Source organism: Corvus hawaiiensis, chromosome 1 (assembly GCF_020740725.1).
Source record: "Corvus hawaiiensis isolate bCorHaw1 chromosome 1, bCorHaw1.pri.cur, whole genome shotgun sequence".
NCBI classification, from domain to species: Eukaryota; Metazoa; Chordata; class Aves; order Passeriformes; family Corvidae; genus Corvus; species Corvus hawaiiensis.
In genome coordinates, this window is record NC_063213.1 from 79,706,968 (window position 1) to 79,731,136 (window position 24,169).

Here is a 24,169-nt window from a genome sequence, read left to right on the forward strand (position 1 = left end):
CATAATTTTAACTTCTTTTTCAACATTGAACAGATTACAGGAAGTTTGGATTTTCTCATTTAAACTGCTCATGGCAACAAGCAAATACATGTAGCCTACAGACTAATCACTTAATATAAGTCTACAGAAACATGAGTCTTCCTTGCTTGCTTTAACCTGCTCTAGATGGCATTGACAATTTGTAACTATGAGAGTCTATATTTTCGTCTATAGCTTAAGTCTCTAAGTATCTTCCAAGTCTGATAGTGCTAGGAAAGACTAAACTATTAACAGATTCTGCCAGTTTCACTGAATCCTTTCAGAATTTTCTGCCTCACTTTTTGGCAAATCTTATTTCCATCCATGAGAATGCGCTTTAATGCAGTTGCCCGCTCCCAACCCCTGCTACGATTTTTCAGCAAGATTATTTAACTGCAAAGAGAAATATATTTGTACTAGTATTGTGCCTGTAAACTGGCTGTAAAAGCAGGAACTACAAAAATTACAAGCTTTCACAGCATAAGACATGCTACTTGATGGGGCAAAATTAATACAAAGATATACAGAGCAAAGTAAATAAACATCTACATCTCAAAAAGTCAAGGGAGCTGGATAACCTGCTTTGCTTTAATACTTTCTTGTCTTACATTTTCATTTTCATGCTGGAAGTTTTTTTAAGAGAGTAACTTGCCTACAGACAAAAGAAGTCAAAGAGTATAGCAAATAATTTGGCTAAATCCTGCAAGAGTGTTTCTTCCTATGGAAACATTCTACCCCATCAGACAACAAAAATCAAATACAAAGCCAGTCATCTGTTATAGTTCATCTCTCTTGCATCCTCCTTTCACCCTTCACTATTATCTTAGAACAGTTTGGCTTAGAAGGGACCTTAAAGGTCATATAATTTCAACCTCCATTCTGCATACAGAGACATCTTTAATGCGATCAGGTAGTTCAAAGCTGCATCCAACCTGGCCTTGAACCTTTCCAGGGATGAGACACCCACAAATTCTCTGGACAACCTGTTCCAGTGTCTTACTGATCTCACAGCTAAAAATATCTTCCTAATATCCAGTCTAAACCTACCCTCTTTCAGTTTAAAGCCATTACTCCCCCATCCTATCATTACAGATCTTAAATAAAATTTTTCCCCATCTTTCTTATAAGTTTCCTGTAAGAATATATATAAGCTGCTATAAGGTCTCCCTGGAGCCTTCTCTTGTCCAGGCTGAACAACACCAACTCTCAAATTTTCCTCACAGGAGAGGAGTTCCATTCCATTGATCATTTTCACAGCACTCTTGTGGACCAGCCCTAACAGGTCCTTATATTTCCTGTGTTGAGGCCCACAGAGTGGGATGCAGTAATCCCGGTGTGGTTTCAGTGGAGAAGAGTAGATGAATAGTTTCTTCCCTTGACCTTCTGGCCACGTTTCTTTTTAATGCATCCTTGTACCCCAGGATAGAATTGGGTTTCTGGGCTGCAAGTGCAAATTGCTGGCTGATGTCTTAAGTTTCATCTACCAAAAACCCCAAGTTCTTCTCTTCAGGGCTACTCTCATTCAGTTCTTCACTCAGTCTGCATAGATACAAGGAATTACTGGACCCAGAAGCAGGACTTTGTATACTGCCTTCTTGAATTTTATGAGGTTCACATGAGTCCATTCTCAGAATTGTCATGGTCCCTCTGGATGGCTAGGTCCTTCTAGCATATCAACTGTACCACTCAGGATGATGTCATCTGCTGAGGATACACATAATCCCACTATGTCAACGATGAAGATAGTAAACAGTACTGGTCCCAGTACAGACCTCTGAGGGTGTCATTCCTGTTGTGCATTAAGCCATTGACTAAGATTCTTTGGATATGACCAGACACCCAATTTTTTATCCATCAAAGAGGGTCCATCAAACCCATATCTATCCAATATAGTGACAAAGATGCTTTGTGAAACACTGTTAACCTCATAGACATCAAGACTGATGACATCAGTTGCTCTTCCATTATCCACCAACTCAGTCCCTCCATCATACATATTTAGGAAGAAAGAATATAACAGTTCAGTTGGAAATCCTAGAATTGTAACTGACCACTGGCTTCCCTTCTCACAAATCTCATGACCTTTTGCTCCAAAACAGGTAAAAAATTATCCAGGCTAGTAAAACATGAAGCCAATCATCAGAAATTCACCACCTAAATCTACACCGGACCATAAAGAATGACATGAGGACAACAAACTAGCCTTAATATGAAGATTAAAATAAAACATTAACCAAAAGAGCACAAGGTAAGTTCATTTCCAAGATAAATTCGAAACAGTCCTACTTGAATTTAGATAAAGTACAATTAATTTCACTGTTTTTAAAATTAAGAAGCCCTACAGACTTTGGTTTCCTTGTTAGTTCAGTAACACATCAGTAGAAATCTATTAGACTGAACACTTTTCACAACAACATTATGTTTTTTCCTTTATTTCCAGCAACTATTAAGCAAATCATATTTGAATACTGCCATGGGATCAGTAGAGAATTGATTAAAAGAGGTTGGGTAGGACAGCCTTCCGCTCAAAACAATATAATAACCAACATCACAAACTAAATATGACTTTGTCAGTCTTCAAAACTTTCAAGGATGTTGTGTCAACAGCCTGTTTGTATTCTGCACTGTCATCCCAGCATTTTTACCAACGTCCAGTCTGAGCAGTGTCAAGTCATTTTTTTTGCCTGCTGTTCCCTAGTCTATTGTCTGGCACTACCACTGAGAGTCTAGCACCATCATCTTTGTACATCCCCTTTCAGATTGCAGCCTGCTACCAGGTGGCTCCTCAATCTCCTCTTTGTCAATCTCAGCAAGCCCAGTCCCCCACTGCCAGCCTCTCCAGTTAGCTTGTGTGTTTCATGCCCTTACCCATCTTAAAGTTGCATACGGGAAACTCACATTACCACTATTGACTTTCAATTAACCAACTGTTGAAAATATACACAACATCATGAAGTAATTCTATTTATACTTTGAGATGCATTATATTAGCGTGATATGAGCACACCAGCACTAACGTATATGCTTCAAGAAACTAATGAATGTTTCAGAACACAGAAATCAGAATAGTTTGTTAAAAGATGAAAGAGAATGGGAATTATTTTACTTTCAAGTCTTTACCCTTTAGCTGGGATATTCCCTTAACTTGGGATATACAGCAACATTGTTATTTATCCATTCACCTAAACATTCCTTGATTATAAGACTAATAGCTTCCAATGACAGAAGTGCCCTAATTAATACACTAAACTCCATATCCCTTTGTTTAAAGAAAGTATAATATTCAAGTTTTCAATTCATACACTGTGTTACTTCCACAGGTGACTGTATCCCTTAACAGGATTCTTCAGACTCATGATCTCAGCATATCATGGAATTATTGAGAAACATACATTTAATACTCTATTTTCATGTGTAACATGTAAATATGATTTCAAGAAATTTCTTGTTCGAACTATAGAGTTATCAGGTGTCTGCAATTTTATGTTGAATAAAAAGACATTTTATTGCCTCTTTTTGTAATCTATCTGATAAATTTAAATAATAGGTATGTCCATTACGGGAAGAAGGGTTCCATCTTTCTTTATAGACAGTATCAAAGAATCAAAACTACTATTTTCTTTTTTCCAAGTATGTCCCAAAGTATTTGAACACACAGATTTTTTTCTGGTTTTAGTTCAGTAGAATAGCTTTATTGCCTCTAAGAGTTCATTTCCAAGTTCCTGGGTAGCAAGCTACATCTATGTGATTATCCAATTACAGCCTATGAAGAATATAGTTCTGGAACCTAATTCCAATTATTTGACTTATCAAGTGTGAATTCTACTTAGTTTAAAGCTTCCATTTAAGATGACTGTGTTGAAAGAACTGTTTGGGGTTTTTTTCCAATATGTCAAACACACCTAGTTTTTATTCTGTCCTCTGATTGAAATTAATGAGATACTTGCTTGTATATCGAAAGAACAATATATTAATAGTCACTCATTTTTTAAATAAATATTTTCAAATTATCCCTTCCATCCTGATATTGGTTTACAATTAGCATGTTTAACTTCAAAGGTCTCCAAATAAAACTGTGTGAATGGATAATAAAAAATTAATATATTTTCCTACAAACGTTGCTACCAAGAGCTCTTTCACAGTGAGTTTAAAAACCTCCTTTAACTACTCTGCTGATTGTACAAAATTTTGCTGTATACATAGTGATTTTGTAGGCTAGTGTAAAATGGGGTCATGTTGTTTAGCCCAAAGCAAGACTCAAATTAAAGTAAGTTTTTTTGCATTTTCTTCCAAAGCCAGACAAATAAAGGTCTAAGTAAAGACAAAATTTTGGAAATAGTTGTGCATATATTCATGTGTCCTCTCTGTAAGGTCAGACATTAGTTATCTTTGTGGAATTAAACGCTAAAACCACAGCAGTCATAAAAAGTTTGTGAACTGGGTTTTTAACACTATATAATTGGTCATATTGATCACATTGTCTGCAGTGTTATTTTTACAGAAAAGAATGAGATCAATATTAGGATCCAAAATAGCAGTCGGTCTTACCACTGCTGTTATGACACTTGTTAGAAGAAACATAGCATTAACTATTATAAGATCTTGTAAAAAACATACAGTTTTATGTTTCTTGATTTTTTTGGGTGGTTATGTGATTTTTGTTTTTTGTTTGGTTTTTTGGTTTGGTTTGGTTTGGTTTTGGTTGGGGTTTTTTTGCTGGTTGGTTGGTTGGTTGGTTGGTTTGTTGGGTTGGGTTTTTTCCTCCCAGAAAAGCAAGCTTTCCTCAAAATCCAAGAAAGAATGACTACTTAGTGACCTACAGAAAATAGCTTTCCCAGAACATCTAATCTCTATGTTGAGCAGGCTTTAGGCTGTGGTATAACTTGTACAGCTCAGTGCTTGCTTTTCTAGATGAGGAGAGCAGATTGAAACCCTAAAAATGTCTCAGGTGAGAAACACACCAAAAAAAGGGTCTCCAAGCCTATGGTACTCGCACAAAACTGTTTACATTAAAACCATTGCAAACTTCCCAGGCTTTAGACTGATGTAAGCGGTTTAGGTTATATCCTTCAGTCCTCTTCTCACCAGTCTTGTAAAATGAGTAGTCGGATCAGCTTTTTCTGCTATTCAAAGTTGCTCACCAAAATAATTATGCAACAGATGGAGTTATAGTTTTCTTCAAATAAAAGGAACAGACACTCAATTCAGCACTAAAAGAGGTGTCAGAGGACACTAAGCAATGAGAATGAAGCGTTTATTTAAAATAACTGCAACTGCTCATGAGTTTTTATTGAAGTATTGTAAATATAATCCCATGCTTGGTTTTTTAATTTTTAAAAATCCATTAAATGAGTAAAAAGTTATGTGAACTAGTAACAGAACAAAATCTATGAGATGTTCTTATGTAGCTTTGAAAATGGAGGAAAACAGTACTGAGAGGAAGAATTTTTGAAAAGCCAAAATATTTTCAAGACTAATAAATAAACACCAAAACCCAAAATATTGATTTTGTTGCAGAAAGAATTAACTACAGGATTTTATTCAGATTTTAGTTTTCCCATGTCAAAAATATGTCATGACCCCACTGGGGAGTAGAGCAAGAGTGTGAGGAGTCCTCTCCCTGGGGAGAAAGAAATAGCAGAGACAACGTGTGATGAACTGACCACAATCCCGATTTCATGTCCCCTAAACCTCTGCCAAGAAGAGGTAGAGAAATCAATCCCTGTGAAAGAGCAGTGGGGGCAAGGTGTTTGAAGACTTACTTATTATTTCTCATTACCCTACTCAGATCTGACTGTCAATAAATTAAACTAATTTCCCCGAGTCAACTCTGGCTTCCCCATGACTGTAATTGGTGAGTGATCTCTACCTGCCCTAATCTTGACCCATGAACATTTTGTTATCCTTTCTTTCCCTTGCCCAGCTGCTTTGGCAGGCCTGTAATGTCCAGCCAGGGTCAATTCACCACTGTGTTTTAAATAAACATTAAAGATGCCACTTCTTTTTCTTCTAGGCCTTTATTCACTCCCCTCACCTCCCCGCCATAATTAGTCCCATCTACAAAAGATTACATGAACTTATTTTCCTGAAGATAATCTTTAGTTTATGAATTAGCATAGTCTATGAATTTATACAGTGCATCTAGAGAAACTGCAGATACACTGACCAAGGCATAGATACAGACAAGGAAAAGAAATTCAATCCTGTTTAATCGACACAATTTTTTCAGGGAATGAAAAAAGTAGTTTGGAAGCAGCAAAGTCTTCCCCCTACAGATAAATCAGAAAAAAACACATAATTTTTCAAATTTGAAGTTAGAAAAGTGTCTGTTTTGAGGTGAGCATGGTTATCTGCTGTATGCTGGAGATATCACCACTGGAACAGATATCATTGTCACTATCTGACACCCAAAAAGAGGTAAGACACTGCTTAAGTGGGCTTTTTGGCATCTTCACATGCATTTAAGAAGGCTATGAGAAGAAGTGCTTTAGGACAACCAGAAGCTTCCATTTGGACAAAGATGAATTAAGCAGTTTAGAGAAAATGTCAGAGAGGGTTAAATAATATCCTAAAGAAAGAGATATATAAAGAGAGGTATTTTAATGAACAAGTGAATATAGAAAACCTAAGCTGAGAAAAAAAGGTACTAGAATGACTTTGCCATTTATCTTTCAATTAACATATAATGTGTTTTGTCATGAAACAGTCATTACTTAGAGCAGCTATGCCTTTGCTAGTGCAGGAAAATGTGTACCCTTCAGCATGTGGTTATTCCCCAAAAGGAAAAGAAAATTCTTTTAATTTTTCCAGATGAGTTTGATAGTGACTTAATGATTTTAATTGACCTCCGGTGTTTCTTTTCATGTGCCAGCTCTGCACCTCATTTGACCTCAGGCTTGCAGAAACTAATTAAATATGAGCACAGAGACAACTTTAAAACTCCAGAGCCAATACAGATAACAAAAGAAGATTTCCTCTACTTTTTTCTCCCAGTTTTTGAAGAAAGGAGTTCTATATTCTTAGTAAAAACCACAGACTGTCCTAGTTAATAAGATCATCTGGGATCAATTACTGCCAGGCATAATGATTCTTTATTCCAGATATGAGAATGAGATAGCTGTATATCTCTGTAGAAAATGAACACTGACATTCACCTTAAAGATTTATGCTTGCATCATTTTCATACACACATATTTGGAGGGTCTACTGTCCACTATGTTTCTTCTCAAGGGGACAACGAGTGAGGCAAATGAGCTTGTATGAAGAGTAGCACCCTCTAAAAAAAAGCTTTTTTTTCTCTAAGTAGTAGACAACTGATTTCAATGAATTATGCCTGCATGTACATGTTCTCTATGAAATACAAATTTCTGCCCAAAGAAGTATGCATTTTCAAAAGCCAGTCTAAACGTGAGTTGCTGGAGGAGATGGTTCTGTCTTCTTCCCTAAGTGTTTTCCATCCTCCTCCAGCTCTTCCACTCACGCAGCTATGCAGCCATCCAGATCAAAGATACGATATGCTGGAAACAAACAAACAGAAATATACCAAACCAATCAGATTTAGCTCAAGTAGGATTTTGACTGCCACACAAGCATCAGTCCCACAATATGCAGGAAAGTTAAGATTTTCAGTAGCAGGAGGCTTAAGGTAATTTTAGTCAATCAAGAAATTAAGTACCAAGAGGAAAATGAGATGATTTTCATTACCTGCGCAGTGCAGGGTTTACAAACAGGCATACTGCAGTGTTATCCTACTGTACCGTGTATGGCAGTTTTTCAGGATATTGGCCTTTCATGGAAGTACTTTTTTCACGTGTTGAAAATTGGTGATCAGCAAAAGGACAGGCTGAAGAAGGTCATTGTGTTACAAAACAAAATTTACACAGTTCCATCAACTTCCATAGGAAGTCTCATCCACTGAGATCTGTTGGGGTCCCTCCCCTCTGCCATGTAGCCCTGGGAGAGGGGCCCTGGGGGGAGGCACGGGGTCTCCCTGCCCCTGGTCAGTCTCATTTCCCATTGGTTGGTTTGTGTTCCCCGGTGTGGCCAAGGACCCTCGGGTCCCGTGACTGCAGGGTTCCTGAGCTGAGCCCCGGCCATGCGGCTGGAGAAATAAACATCTCTGAAACATCTGCCACGAATCTGTCCATATATACTTCGCTTTCCACGGGACTCCTGGTTTGAAATATACTTGTAGCAGTAATCCCCGCTGCAACAAACTGGTGGAGGAATGAGGGCAAGACACCGATCCCTGAGGAAGATTCGTGAGTAACATAATCACTCTAGACCTCTCTCTTCTCATCTTGGTTTGGATATTCTCTCTGGACTATGGAAGAATTGTGGGAAATGGGGCTCTCTGAGCCACAGAAAAAAATGTATCTAGAAGTTAAAGGAATCCTTGAACAACAAAACAAAAAAGTAGTGCAACTGGAAGATCTAGAACATTTCTTCATCTGGCTTTTCAAAAGGTTCTCCTATATTTCTCGAGACTTACTTTTTGATATCGAACCTCCTGTATCTTGTGAGGGGTGTTTCTGGGATGAGATATGGGATAAAGTATGGGATCAAAGAGAAGCTTTCCGTGCATACCTTATAATCAGGGAAGCTCTTGAGGAGCATTTGTATGGTCCCATTACCCCTAAAGCAGAGGATCATACTTATCCCGTGGCCGAGGCCGCGCGGCCGCCATCCCGGGAGCGCATGACTGCAGCCGTGCCGGTGGAGGTGCCTGCGCTGGATGCGCCCGGCCCCCTCGGGAGTGCGTTCCTTATCGCAGACCCCATCCCTGTCTCGGGGTCCCCGGCCACACGGCCGCGAGTGAGGGAGCGATGCCGCAGGTGCCACGGGTGCCGTGGGCCACGAGCAGCCAGGAACCGGGCATCGGCGTGGCAGGCCGCTCTGAGCACACGGCTCGGAGAGCCCTGCAGAGGGAGAAGCGGCGGTTTCCACAGCGACACGAGAAGCCGCGCAGCGCAGCGCCGAGCCGGAACGGGGCCGCTCTCAAAGCAGCGTGGAGTTTGCGCAGCGGAACCGCTCACAGGGCACGGGGCCGGCAGCGATGGCAACGCGGGGCCGCACAGAGCCCAGACACGCGCCGGAGCAGCGCCGCTCGGAGGGCGTGGAGCAGCCGCAACGCGGGGGCCCGGCCGAGACGTCGGAGTCGACGAGGCGGCGGCCACGCGGGACCAGCAGCCACGACAAACACGCAAGCACGGGATAGGAGCAGTTGTAGCCACGAAAGTCACAGGAACTGTGAAATGGTACAATGTAAAAAACAACTATGGATTTATAACACGAGATGATACAGGGGAAGATTTATTCATCCATAGAACTGCCATTAAAAGGAATAACCCTAAAAATTACCTGCAAAGTGTAGGAGATGGGGAAGTTGTACAATTTGATATAGTACAAGGAAAGAAGGGTTTACAAGCAGCGAATGTTACTGGGCCTGGGGGTATTCCAGTCAAAGGAAGCCGTTATGCAGCAAATTATAAACAATATCCATCCCAGCAATTTCCCTACTCACAGCCCACTTTCCCCTTTTACCCTATACCCAATATAAACCCCTTCCTAAGTTTACCCTATCCCCAGTTTATTCCTAATCCGTTTTTCACCCCATGGCTTCCCTATACAATTCCATTTCCCTACAATTCCTCTCCGATGCCGAGGGGAGGATGAAAAGAGGGAGGGAAGAAATTAAACCCTCTCCTGCCTCAATTTCCCCACAAAGCATGCCCGGAGAGTTCTGTCTCCCTTCTGTCAGCCCTAAGATGTTCCAGAGAATCTGTTTGGACATTTAAAGACTCAGGAGGGTGGCTTGTTTTGTCTTGAAACTGTTCTTGTTATGTTTATCCAGTTATTTTCATTCTCCTTTTATTAAAATAAAATGGGTGAGATGTTGGGGTCCCTCCCCCCTGCCATGTGGTCCTGGGAGATGGGCCCTGGGGGGAGGCACGGGGTCTCCCTGCCCCTGGTCAGTCTCATTCCCCATTGGTTGGTTTGTGTTCCCTGATAACGCCAAGGACCCTGGGGACCTGTGACTGCAGGGTTCCTGAGCTGAGCCCCGGCCATGCGGCTGGAGAAATAAACATCTCTGAAACATCTACCACGAATCTGTCCATATATACTTCGCTTTCCACGGGACTCCTGGTTTGAAATATACTTGTAGCAGTAATCCCCGCTGCAACAGAGATCTTTCTTACATTTTTCCACACACTGCTATTTCTGAACCAAATAACTTCATCCTAAGGTACTGCATCATAAATGACTGCCTGGTGTGATGTGAGGAGTGCCAAGTGCTGATATCAACTCCTTCGAGACCATGTGTGTTCTATGCCAAAATATTGAGCCAAAAAATTAAAAATATTGCAACAAAGAAGCCCCCTGCAAAAAACAAAAACAAAAACAAAAACAAAAACAAAACCACAACCAACCGACCAACCAACCAAAAAAAATCCTCACAGAGACACAGACAGCCTGTATAGCAGCCACTTTCATTGCCTCATCTTCAACTTTCAGCTACTAGAAGCACAATTAATTTGCATGTCTCCAGTCTAATGCTGTAGGCTTTGCACCTTTCAAAATATACCTGAAAGCATCGCTTGCTGTAATCCTCCCTATCAGAGACTGGATATTGCCCAACTAGCTATAAATATTTCTGGATGTTGTACAATTGAGTGTCCATACATGATGTCTACATGTCAGCGTCTAAGGCACTGGAAAGGCCTGAGAGTTGGCCCTGAGTAATTTGTTTGTGACTGAGCAGCACAGGGTGCCTTCACAGTACTGTCTCACTTATAATAGAGATATGTGGGGCAATGTTACTTTTTGGAATACATCCAGTTCCCTTCAGTGAATGAACTAAAAATAAGCTAACCTACTCCAAAACTACTTACTACAAATGCAGCAATTCTGGAGCATCAGCATAGAAATGTTGATTCCAAACAGGCTTTTATTATACAAATATTCCATTGCCCGTAAGTAGTTCTCTGCTTGGAAGGCTGCAATAGCTTCCTTGGAGCCAGCAGATGGAGAAATGCTTCCGTTTAAAAAATATCTGTGGGGAAAGGCAAATTCAGCAGCTATGGAGGGAAAGCAGCTGTACTTTCCAAATCTATTCCCTCCTGATCATGAAATCTATCCCAGTCCGTTTCCTAGGTAACCCTATGAAACTGAGAATACTAGTTGAGACTGGAGGCAGTCAAAAACCAGATATAATTTTAAGTTAACCTTACATAAAATAAGTTAAGAAATGTCATCTTTGATAGGATTCAGAAATTTAGTTTGTTTTTTTTTTCTCCATGCACACAATGGGTTGTAGATGACACTGTCATTTTCCCACAATAGTTTGGAATGGTCTTATAAGATACTAGAGTATTGCACCTGTTTTTTGGGGTTTTTTAAAAGATTCATACACTGGCCTCCTCTGTTTTTTATAGTTGAAACATAGTATTTTTATTGATCAATTATACTGAATACAAGCATGAATACTGATACTAGGGAATATGAACATCATACTGTCAATTTCATGCACTTTACTGAGGAATTCTCCTCAGATAACAGTCAGCAGATGACACATATTAACATAGGAATAGAACAATAGATAAATAAATAATAGAATAGAGTATTCTTCTTATCTCTTTTTCTAGGGGAAAAAAAGCAGACTGTAGTAAAAAAATTGCATTTAAAATGTACATGGAGTTCATGTAAAGCAAAACCAGTCACATTCTCCTTTCTCAAAATGAAATTTCTTACCCTCTATAGTCACACCATCCACTCAGTTTCTGTCTGTATTGAAAGCATGGAGACACAGACTGTAAAATGGTCTGGATGAAGAGAGCCTGTAAATCAAGGAAAGAACAGAACAGCATACTATGATTATTTTCAAATTCATATGCATCCACTCTACCTTTTTGTCATTTCAAAGCATACGTGCATGCATCTGAGATATAGAAAGGAAAAGATATCCTTCAGATAATGAGATCAGTGTATTTCATCACAGCACTGCTCGCAAAAACTCAACTGGGTCAACACAGTGGACCAACAGGTTGATAAATTTGGTCATTATATTTTAGATGCCAACTTTTCAGAGAATGTTAAGGATACCAGCATTAATTATAACTATAATTTCAGCAGTCATTTTGCCTACTTTCTCTTGTTTCTTTTCAACCTCAAAACATATTGGTGATAGGCACAGGTACCAGTATTTAGCTATAGCTGCACCTTCCGCTATGCAGCTGGAGACCTGCAGTAAAACTTAAGGGAGAAACCTGATGTCACTCAGCTTGGTCTTTATGTACTGATAAGTTTAATCAAGTCCACAAACTAAGCATCTGATGTAACCACTCAGTGATATAATTTCTAAAGGCAGTTCTGACAAGATTTGTAGTTTTAGAAAAGTGTTTATGCACAATTAAGAGATGTTGCATGATCAGTGCTCAGTCACGTTATATCTTTCAATACCCCCAATAACCAAAATACTTATAAACATTCTCAACATAATAGCCTTTGTAAAAGTAGGGAACTAGATTTCTAGAGTGTGGAGGAGAGCTTTACAACTAGTGCTGCCTTTCAGCGTCACATAAACTGATTTCCATTTCACACCCAATTTAAAATCAGAATGCTCATTAATATGGGTATTTTCTGCATTTTAGTTGTGAGGAATAAAATGCACCTAACATGCAGCCTTTCCCTACTAAGCTCCAGATCAGCTTGCATTAACCAGAGGTCAAACTCTGTCCATGATTTTTCACAATCTTTAGAGCTTCACAGACCTGTAACCCCCCGCTGTGTGCTGTGTGTCAGTGTCTGCAGCAAATGGTGCTGAATTAAGACTGCATTTGGTACATCTGCAATCCTCAATAACCTAGGAGACCAACCATTTCCCAGTTTAGAAGTCCAGCTGAAACTGAAGCACTTTGTCTGGGCAGGTGCAGTCCCAAATAAGCATACTTAGCCTGTGCCTTGGACAGATTTGCCAAGCTGACTGTAATCTAGAAACCCAAGCTAGCCTGCACCTACACCTGAATACATGTGCCCTGTCATGGTCAGAGGCTACACAGCTTACATTTGCTGTCAGTCAGGTCTGGAGGTTTACTCGGATGTGCCCTCTCGGGCATGCCTCAGAAGGATGAATTAAAGGCATTTATTGCAAAACTGATAGCTCCCTTCTAGGTAAAATTTTCTCAACAATGTTGAGGTTCAATTGGGTGAGACATTTTAGATATTATTTCTAAATATAGAAAAAGCAGACCTCAGCTGCTCTCTAGTTACCATAGCAACTGCAAGGTATTATGGCACTTACATGTGCATACATATAGCATTTTCCATGTATAAAATTAATATCTCAATCAACTTTTATATAGGCTGGGAATATTTTTTTTTTCCATTTTGCCTGTTTTACAGGTGAGCCTTCAGTGGAAATAAAGGAGAAAAGACCTGTTGGAATATTATTAGAATCATAGATTCATTTAGGTTGGAAAAGACCTTTAACATCAAATCCAACCATTAACCCAGCACTGCCAGGTCCACCAGTAACCGTGTCCCCAGGTGCCACATCTATACATCTCTTAAGTATCTCCAGGGATGGCGACACAACCACTTCCTTGAGCAGCTTGTTCCGATGCTTATGATGAATAAATCTTTCCTAATATCTGGCCTAAGCTTCCTCTGGTGCAACTTGAGATCATTTCCTCCTATCGCTTGCTACTTGGGAGAAAACAACACCCCTCACATGGCTAGGTAGATGTAGAGAGCAATAAATTTCCCTCTGAGCCTCCTTTTCTCCAGGCTAAACAGCCCCAGTTCTCTCAGCTGCTCCTCATCAAACTTGCGCTCCAGACCCTTCACCAGCTCTGCTGCCCTTCTCTGGGCAAACTTCAGCATCTCCAGCATCTTTGTAGTGAAGGGCCCAAAACTGAACACAGGATTGAAAGTGTGGCCTCACCAGTGCTGAGTACAGGGGGACAACCCCTTCCCTAGTTTTAAGGTGGTAAGAGTAGATGAAACAATCTGGGATTCATGACCAGCTTGTGCAATACAGGCAAAATGTATAACTGCTGCACTGTTGAATTAGTAACTGGAAAGGAATAAGTAGCATGTAGAGTCCAAGAAGAGACTGACATGAACAAACCAACAGGACATAAATCAACAGTGAAGTTAAGCAGTATACCAAGCCACACAAAACAAACTTGCTCCATAAGCCTAATTCTCAGTAACTTGGTTTTTCAGACACAACTTACCTATGCAATTTTTTTGCCCGGCATTAAGTTTTTAGTAACATCTCGCTTGAACTGCCATGACAGTGTGAGAAAAAGAGCAGAAGCATGTTTAATTTATATGAAAGCAATCTCAAGTCATATTTAAGCCAAACTACAAAACTAATTATTGAGACTATTTTTGACATTCATACTGTGTCATGGTGTGCAAAATAGTGTAGTTTTAATTTATCGTAGAATCATGGAATGGTTTGGTTTAGAAGGGACCTTAAAATACATCTAGTTCCAAACCACCAGCCATAGGCAGGGATACCTTCCACTAGACCATGTGGTTCAGAACTCCATTCAACCTGGCCTTGAACACTTCTGTGATTGGATATCCACAACTTCTCCAGGCAATCTCTTCGAGTGCCTCAAATCATAATAGTGAAGAATTTCTTCCTTATAGATAATCTAGTCTCTTTCATGTTTAAAACCATTACCTCTTGTCCTATCACTACATGTTTTGATTTTCTTGATTTTAAAGTTATTAAAATAATCGTTAGGAGAAAAAAAAAGGGGGGTCTTTTGAACTGTTTTTCCAATTTGCTTTCATAAAGCTTCTACTGCGATTAGCCCAGTTCTATGTCAAATCAAGCATTTATCAGCTCTAAATTTCAATAATGCAACTTAAGGCAACTTAACATAGAATTATATATCAGTTTTGTATCATTACATTTGTTCTCTTCTGGACATCCACTTCAAAAGACAGCAAATCACAAAATCTCTCCCTGACTGAACTGACATAAAGGCTTAGATGTTTATTTCAACACCTTAAGCTACATTAAGGAACAACATTGTGCTTGAGTACATGGTGTGTCTTAAGAAGAAAGGTATCACATGCAGCTCAAAATGACTGCTGAGAAGACTCCCACACTCTGAGGTAAGGATTCCCATACTAGCAGCAAGAGGAGCAACTCCAGCCAGCTCTGGACTAGGCACTATAGCAGGAGGGTTTCTATTGCTTGTAAAATATGCACTGACTTCTTTGAAGTTACCTTGGTGCTAATGGTTCACACACTGTAACTTTGGTGCTACTTCTTAGAGGTTGTTAAGGGCTTGCTACAGGATACATCAGCATTATGGTGGAGAAAGGTGCAGGCTCCCTTTGCCCATACTTAACTAAATGTGAATCAGCTCTGAGCTGAACCAAAAGCTGAACAGGCAGAATATATTAACTTGGGCTCTCTGCTATCCTAACACAGTTACTCTACAATGAGCTTTTAATACAGGCAGAGTGAACCCACATCTGCCTGCACCAGATATACTGATTGTGGGAAAGAATAAGCACCTTAGGTGAATCAGGGGCTAAGCAATCTTTAGTAATTTGGGCTTTAACCTCTAAATAAAAGGCTTGTATAAGTGTAATATTAGGATAAGTAAATGTGTCATGGGCGTACATTCAAAGTTTGTGTGTAAAACTAGAGCAGTACTTAACTACTCCTATCCCCTTGAAGAACAAGTTCCACTTTACTTCTAGCACTGGAACAGGCTCCCCAGGGCAGTGGTCACAGCACCAAGCCTGACAGAGCTCAAGAAGTGTTTGGACAATTCTCCCAGGAGCATGGCATGACTCCTGGGGTGTCCTGTGCAGGGCCAGAGTTGGATTTGATGATCCTGATGGGTCCCTTCCAACTCAGAAAATATCACAAAATCATAAATATGCTATTTCCATGCCAATTTAAATAACCAAGATGAGAGAAATCCAATGCTCTGAATGTAGTGTTGTAGGCAGAACCTACACCTACATATTATTAATAATGTAATATTATCTGTGCTGACAACGCAACACTGTTTTCTTAGTCAACATTTGCATTCTTCCAAAAAACACTATTCACCTATCTACTATCTATGGAGAAAGTCCTGGCATAAAAAAGCCATTTATAAAGATATGAAATGCAGAATACTCATCACTAATATTAGATCCTTAAATGTAAGCAATGCAATAATGAAAACATCTGGTGATTTGTGGTAATTTCATAGTATAGGTTACTCTACTTATATTATTTAGAAGTTTCAAATGTGATTTTAAAATCAGATTAAGATACTAAGATTGGCAATACCACACCCAAGTTTACAAATACCAGTATGGATGCATTATCTTAGCACTTCCTAATTTTAACAAAATGAAAATTACAATTTTAGTGTTGATAACAGAAATACCTAAATAGATGTAACATTCTCAAGTGCAAGTTCTTGTGTCAAAGAAGGATGCACAAAAAAACTATTTTCCTAAAATCCTTTTGATGTCTTAAACAGTACTTATTATAATATACTGATTACTTGAATTTAATGGATAGCTTCCTTAAAATTCTTCCCTAGTTAGTATTTGATAAAAGCTCCATTTTCACTTCCTCAAGAGGAGAAATTAAAGATCTACATAATTTCCTCTCATGCAGGACTGTGTGCTTTAAATCCAAATAGAAAGAAATTGAAACTACAGTTTAAAAGTAAAAGTTTTAAAAAGCGAATAGATCTCTACCCTCTTTAAAGTCTCCTTATTCTGTAAGGGAACTTCAATGATACAATACTTAAGATATTTTTAACACCTACTTCAGCACAGATTTCTGTCTTTACTGATTTAAAATATGATTTCTTATACTCAGAACTGAGTTCTTAAAAGTTCACAAGACAGCTTTTGATATCTAATGAATCCCAAAGAGCTCCTTTCTTAAGATTTCTTTGTATCAAAAATAGCATGCAGCCCTGCAATAGAGGTGTTTTCTGACCAAAGGGGTGTGATTGATTTGTAGGAAGATAACTGAGCCAAGACAGTTCTATGTTTGCTGAGGGGCAAAATCACTTCTTTGCAGCTTTAGCTAGAAATGCATCTCTCCACTAGCTTCTGTGTTTTGGCCCAAACTCCTCCAGTTTTAGTGGGCATGATGAGATGTTTTCTGTGCACCTTGTCTTGCTGGATAGATTTTGTTTATAAAAATAAGAAGCAAACTCTTGAAGAGACAGGCTGAAGTAGAAGGAAAATTCTCATTTTTGAGCTGTTTGCCAAAGTAGTTTTGCAAATGCTTATTGGTGAGATTAAGCTGCTAAAGTACATCATTCTTACAATATGTGTTTTCAATATACCTTTATGTAAGTTTTGTTTAAGAATATAGGTGGATTCAGTATCAGCCCTAAGAAATCCTTTCACCTTAACAGTGTTTTTAGTGCTGGCCAGACACTCAGGTTGGTGACATAAATATTTTGTACTCATATATTATATATTTATCAGCTAATATAAAAATACATTACATAATATTTGCTATTTATGTTTGAATGTGGTACAAAACATACTAAAAAAGTCAGGTCTTTACTGCAGTCATTCTGTCTTCTGGATTTTATGGAAAACTGTACATTACTTACGGCATTGTTGCACTCTAGCTATGATGATCCACAGGACTAATACACATGCATGTATGCATATAACTCTAAAATGAGAAATTTCATAAGCAAATGCAGTTTCTGGTATGTAGTCTTAATGTCTACTAAAACCAGCCAGACATACATTAGGACAGAAGAAACACACTAATAGTAATAGACATAGCTAACCTTGATATATATAAAAAAAAAATATCAAATCAATTGCTCAGAACACTGAAGTTAGCAGGTACATTTCACAATGGAAAATAACTTGTCTCCTTGAGGACTTTCAAAACAACAGAATGATATTTAAAACATGGTGAGATGCCAAAAATTTATCCTCTTTCTTGACAAGATATGCATACATATCTCAAAGAACAGAACTAGTGCTGTGACTGACTTCACTCTTTGTTGGAAAACAAGTAGAACTTTGCATAGAGTTTTCAAGTGAAATTTTGAATGTCAAGCTGAGCTTGACTAAACTAGTGCATGTGTTGAAACAGCTTCATCTTACCTACTGTGTTAAAATGTTGTTCTTGGTGCATAGCAAGAAGCTGCCAAATAGAGCACTAAATTGGAAGTTTGTTGAAATATGGAAAAAGACAGGTACCCAGCACCACAGCCATCACAATTTTAGGGATATTAATAAACTAAACTAAAATCTGTCATGATCATTCACTTCTCTTTTGAAAGAGTTACATCAAACAAAATTAATAAGATCAAAATGAACAAACATTCATTTTGGCTTGAACTAAATGGCTCAGAAGTCAATCACTTTTTAATGAGGGAGGAAACGACAGGCAGAAAGAGAGTGATGAACTTCAGCTAACCTGTTCTAGTTCTGTCAAAATAGCTAAGATGTGTAATGATAATTAATTTCTCTTCAAATGTATCTGTGTTCATAATCAGATTTTTTCTATAATTGCACACAATCTTGTTTGTGTATTTTTAAAAATCATTCTTTTTGTCTGGTTTTCAAACTAATTGCACTAAATTCAGCTATACATTAAATGACAGATTTTAATGTAATGATGTTTAGATTTAAAACCATGAAAATGATAAAACAATTAATCTTTGGTGTATTCCAATATTTCTTAAATCAGAAGAGCTGTTAATCAGCTGTGACAGCTCTCATAATTTCAGGATGACATCTCAAAAGAATACAATCATGCAAACAAAATACAAACTGGAGTTTTGTAAACCTATACTTTTTTTAGGGAAATTAATAGTAGAGTGGAATAAGAAATCTTGCTTAATAGCTAAGAGCCTTTTCAGGAGAAAAGACTGAATGCTAGCTTCTACCTCTGAAATATACACAAAAGATCATTTCAGTTAAGTTGTTGGACAAACAGGCTGTGGTATGCCATGGGGCCTGAACTCAGAAAGTGGCTTTTAGGAATTTTTAAGAAGCCAAGGTGCTCATTAATCTGGAAATAAACTTGCTCTACAACAGCTGAAGATGGCCAGACATTTCTTCTTCAGGAGACTGTACAGTGTAACCACCGTTACACTGAGAAATCTGATGAGTGGAAACTAAGCACGTGACCTGATGACCTCAGGAAAGGGTCTTTTAGCAGGTGAGCAAAATTAATGTCCTTCTGGTTTAGATCAAGTTCAAATTCAGGTCTTGTGCTGAGCCTAGAACAGAAAAATTGACCTCCTACTGGGCTGCCTTCAGAGCTAGGGATGCTCAGAGAGAGAGGTGAAGTCGTGCCACACTGAGAGGAGGAACTGTGTCATTGTGGTCTTCTGCAGCGTAAAAAAATGTGAGGGGTTAGGACACAGAGCCAGTGGAGAAGAATGTGCAGGCAAGAGTTTTATTCTTCTAAAGCTGCAAAAGACTCACTGAAGTGCTGAAGAACCAATGCAGTGCACTGACTGTTTTTTTCTAAGAAATAATTCAGATAAGAAAATTTGTTTCTTCAGCTGAACTGAACTCTCCAAATGAAAATTTCATTTAGCAAGAAAGAATAAACAGCTTATGCTTTTCAATGTTAAGAAAATCCTTTGAAGTGGAGAAACATTTTAAAATGTAAGAAGAAACTGCCACTCTATGAGAGATACTTTAGGAAGATGCAGTATACAAGTGGTCACAAACCCCAAAATCTGGTCTATCAAGTCTGAAAAACTGCTTCAAAGTGTATCAAAAAGGTAAAAAGCATATTGATGAAATTAAAGTTCCTGCTTATAAGGATATACTGATTGCTTTTCAAGCTAACCTCCTAAATTCATTGTTTCATGTAGATTATATATTTCCTAGAGATGTAAATTGTGGCATAAATTTATTATTATGCTCTATAGAGGAGATATTATATTTCAGATCTCCATCACAAAATCTCCAGGCCTTACCAGGGAAATGGCCAGGGTCAGGACAAGGGACAAGCTTTCTGAAACAAAATAAAAGTATTCCCAGCAAACAAAAGTTGTGGCAGGTGGAGTGCTGTGTCTCAGTAGCAGCCTTGAACATGACACTGAGGCAAAACCTTTGGCATATTCCCACAGGAGCCCTGAATGATACAGAAGAACAAAGCTATGCTTTCTGAAATGAAAAATGCCAACAATTCACTCTCAGAGAAAAAGTTCAATCTGATCTCAAGCCACTCTAAAGTATCATGATGAAGCACACTCTTGACTGGAGCTAGATATTACTATGAGGAAAGTTGCAACAGAGCCTAAAGGTAAAGTACTGTCCCAAAAATATTTTCTAAAATTCTTTTTACAATATTTCAAAAGTATAACTTCAAACAGAGCAACAAACATTCTCCAAAAATTCCTGGCATGTAGCTGTGCTTTTGTTGTGAAAAGAACTGCCTATGCCTATGCCAGTTCTAACTGGCTGGGAATTTTCTACCCAAGGTGATCCACTGGTTCATGCACAACCTGCTCTGACACTTCCACAGAGCAGCAGAGTCTGGCCCTCTGGGCTATGAGTGTGGTGCAAACATGCAGCATCAACAGCAAAGATCACACGTGGCCAAGTGTGAAGGGATGTTTTGTACAACTGTGTCTGAGATAAAGCTCACTTTCAGTCAGTCTTATATTTCCCTGTGTAAAGTGCTTAGGGTGCAAAACGGCTGCTGCATAGCTTAAAAAGTGGGAAAACCAATTAAAACATGGAAAGACCTAGTGAAGGCCATGCTTAGAAGCATATCATTTTAATTTCTCTTCTGTAGTATTTCACTATATGTAACAGGTAATAATGATATTTATCGCTACAAAAAGTTTAACACAACTTTACTGCTGGATTCTTGTCTTCTGGTACTGTTTTAAGATCAATTTTATCCATTAGCCAACCTTAGTCTACCAGTTCATTCTAAAACAAGTTAAAAACTGTGAGAAAGGTGCTAATGCCAGTGTGACTACAATGAAGGGGAATGACAGCTACCTTCAAGGCGCTGCTTGATCTTGAGACTTCAGTCCTCTGAACCTCCTATGCAGAAAGTGCCCATACTTAACTTGGTGGAAGCTTAACAGCTTTTAAACTGTTTAGCAAATGACAACACCTCTGCATCAGAAGATCTAGGTGTGAAAAAAAATACTTCTTTTTCTTCCTTGAAGAGAGAGGATGAGTCTTCAAAAATTCCTTCTTGGCTGTATATTAGAAAAGTTATGAGAAACTAAAACATAAGTCTCATATTTATCCTTTTTCTTTCCTTTATCTTTCCCCAACAACTTGGCCCCTAGTAAAATTGAGTATTACTTAAAAACTCTAAACTTCCTCAGCATGACTTTTAGTTGTGTGAGAATGTTTATCTTGGAATGGAAATCAAGTAAAAATGTTTAAATAACATAAATAATAGCTATTAGAAAATTTTGCATACTATTACAGGCAAAGTAAAGCCTTTCTAAATGTTTCAAAATATCAAGCCCACAGACTAAGAGACATTCTAAATAAAATCAATAATACAGAAAAAAATTCTAAATAAAAATCAAAGTTCAAGTCAAATTGAACATCTAAACATTGTCACTGACAGACTGAAATCATGAACTTATGTTATCTGATTTCATTTTTTTAAAGTCTCCTGCATATCTTCTGAAAGCCACTAAATAAATATTCATGAGTTAAAAACCGAAAGTATGCTCATCATCTTCACATACTTTCTGTTAGGTTTTGCCTGATGAGTTCTCTGACAACTTGTTGTTTGTCACCATAGAACGCCTGAAGCCTCCATGCTACCCTGGCTTTCAATTTTTCACTTTTCTTATCTTAGCCTTCATGTACACACATCCCTTGCAGTTTTAAGAAATCAGCTCCACAGTACTCTAAAACTCCTTTAAAAAGTGTGGCTTAGTACATGGTCTTTGAAAGGAATATATTTGCTTACAGATTTTTGAAAACTGAGCCTGCACCTCCTAGTATACATATGCCCTCTCTTTCATTCTAGAGATGGCTACTGCAAACTAACCCCAGATTACATGTGATTAAAAAAAATATTGTTAAATTTAGCCTTCAGTAGAGTCTGGAACAACTGTTTTACATAAAATAGATGTCTCAGGATCTATATTTAAGTTAGTTTAAGAGTTTAAGTTACAGTAACCAGTAGGCATTACAGCAGTTTACAAAAATGGATTCAAGATCTCACCTAGGCATATTTAATATGCAGGATAAAGGTTGGAATGATAGCCCTGGGAAAATCTACTTGTTTTTCCACAGAATAGGATGATGGCAAAAACTGCATGCAGTACTCATGTGGGCATGAGAGGGAACACTGTCATTTTGTAATCATACTTTCACTTGACCTCTAATCCAAACCTCACCATTATGCTAAACCCAGGCTGAAAGGCTGGCTGCTGTGATGCAGACAGGGTAGGGAGGCATGAATTCCAGAAGGAAAATCTATTTGATGAGATTAGCAATTGAGGGTTTAATCTGAGTTTTAGCCCTGAAGTCAGAGGAAATCCATAGACAACAATGTGAAAGATATAATCTCTCCTAAGAATATCTCCTTAGAATATAGGAATGTTTTCACTGAAGAAAAATAAGGAAAGCTTCCAGGACTTAGCACGAAAACATTTAGCTTGCAGTTTAAAGAAAGTGATTATTTAATGTCATTAGACTTCTGCTTCCACTGAAGAGACTGAAGAAGATTCTAACTTTATGCTCATAAATTATAAAATCACTTTTAAGAAAACTATTTTTATTAGCATAGTTTCAGTCAAGTATTGATTCAACAACCTCATGTCCACTGCATAATTGCTATTGTGTCTATTCTGCCTCATTAAAACTGTTTTGGTTTATTTTGTGTTCAATACAGATATCTGAAGAGGCACATTATTACTACTTTAAAAATGCTCATTGTGTTTAATTTTAAATTCCCTTTTGAAATTGTTTACTTGAATGAAAATAAGTTATATAGGTCATAACTTGTGAAAGTTATGAGGAAGGAAAATTGGAGGAATGTTAGATTCATATTTGATGTGGCATATAACTTTGTAAGGTTTAAGTAAGCTGTAATGAAAATTGTTTCAAGTGATCTTGGCATAATTTTAAAATCGGCATACATCCAAGAATCTTATGCCAGAACACTAAATTTTACTATTAAAAAAGGAAAGCTTAAATCCTTTCAAGGCTGTGACATCCACTTCAAAAACAAAAAAGCTGTCTGATTTGTAAAATCATGCTGGGATTTACAAAAGCTTTGAAATTTTATTTAGTTAATTTTCTTGGTACTGTTTTAACCATCATAGATAAAAATGGCATCTGGGTTTCTGAAATGGAAGAATTCTGTTCCATCTATGAATTCTTGTGTTCTTGTTAATTACCAAATTTCTATCAAATTCAGTTCAGACCAAAAGGTAATTATTGTCATTAAAATATCTGTCACACATTTTTTCCTATGGGTAATAAGTGTATCAAAGGGATCAAGAATGTATCCTTACAAAATAATGGATTTTTTTGGTGATATTTCCCTCAATCTGTTCCGCATTAAGAGTAAATAGATAATCATATTAAATAGTCCTATGTACTTGGAAATAATGTGGAAAAAACACCCAGACTGCATCACACACTAGATATTCAGGTTCAGAGGGAAATGAAATATAAATCTAAATCAGTGCTGGGGATGATTTTTTCTTGTCACGTCTACTAAATGTCAGCAGAAAAAGAGAGGATCTGCTCCTAAAATCCCTTAGTGTCTCATAGAAGTCCTTATACTGATCTTACTGGATGGAAGTCCACTGAAGCTGGGCTCCAACTACTTGAAAAAAGATGACAAACTCTTATAAAAAAGGTAACTCTTGCTCTCTGTGATCATGTTAGCTGACACAGAGTTAAAGTCCAATAATATTGCAGGTTTTATGTGTAGGAACTTGGAGTCTATTTCATTGCTACATCTTGAACTGAAATTATCAAAAAGCTTGGATCTAGTAGAAAATAAAGGTTAGTATATCAGATGCAAGGAGCTGGTGCTGGCCTTTCTTCCAAGAATGATAAATTTACTTGAAGCTGGAAAAAATAATTTTTATTTCTATTGCATAGTATTTGAATTCAGTACAACTTTTTAAAACAATCAAACTTGATTCCCAAAAGTCTTGTGATATAC

At 38.0% G+C, this 24,169-nt stretch overlaps 1 long non-coding RNA gene across 1 annotated transcript in view; it reads right to left on the minus strand.

Moving 5' to 3' along the window:
* Nucleotides 1-24,169, minus strand: part of LOC125329454 — a 152,828-nt gene that overhangs the window by 117,831 nt on the left and 10,828 nt on the right. Inside the window, exon 2 of the long non-coding RNA XR_007205157.1 lies at nt 11,770-11,855. This is a non-coding gene — a long non-coding RNA (uncharacterized LOC125329454). The remainder of the gene's footprint in view (nt 1-11,769; nt 11,856-24,169) is intronic.